Below are 800 nucleotides of genomic sequence, written 5' to 3' on the forward strand. Positions count from 1 at the left end.
CTAAAATCCAGTCCTGCTGCCTCCTAGCCCTAGGCCAGGCAAGTGCAACAAAGGGCCTGCTGGCTGCTAATTTCTGATGGGGTTATAGAGTGTTTTTTTTTCATCAGTCACTCTCACTGTAAGGAACACAAGTGCAAGTTACTTCATTAAAAGCACTCACACATAACTGGGTACATTTACATATTAAGCAGGCAACTGAGACTCTAATCTTTCTATTTTATGTACAGCTGTAATCATTCCTCAGCATCAGAACACTTGTTAAATACTCAGGATACTACAGAGAACTCTCAAACCTTTGCTAAGGACAGGTGATGATTTGAAAAGCACTCCCATTCACAAGCTGGAGGCAAGCTCCCCTCAACATTCCTTGTACCCTGGTGACCACGTGTGCAGGCACCCCTGGAGCTCAGACTGACACAAAGCATAAACAGAGGGATGACTATGGGTCTCTTGGGCCCCTGAAGTTTGATGTATCTGAATAGGTAACTAGTACATATAGGGAGCAGGTCTCTATTAATCTGTGCACCCTGTTGTTGGTTTGGAAATGGAGCAGAGAAGAGAGACAGAAAATTCCAGTGCTCTGAGCAGCAGTTGTGGGAAGAAAGGTCAGTAGTGTGGCTCCGCAGAGAAAAGAAAGGCAGAGTGCCTCTGAGAAACTTGGCCTTCTTACAACACTGTTGTCTCAGATCAGCTCTAAAGTCAGCCCCTCCACTCGAAAAATAACTCCAATTCAAAACCCAATCCAGACAAATACCAAACCAAACAAAGGCGTTATAAGAAAACTAGAGGTGCCGCCATAT

The sequence above is a fragment of the Bison bison genome, unplaced genomic scaffold (genome assembly GCF_000754665.1).
Source record: "Bison bison bison isolate TAMUID 2011002044 unplaced genomic scaffold, Bison_UMD1.0 scf7180017864378, whole genome shotgun sequence".
Classification (NCBI taxonomy): Eukaryota; Metazoa; Chordata; class Mammalia; order Artiodactyla; family Bovidae; genus Bison; species Bison bison.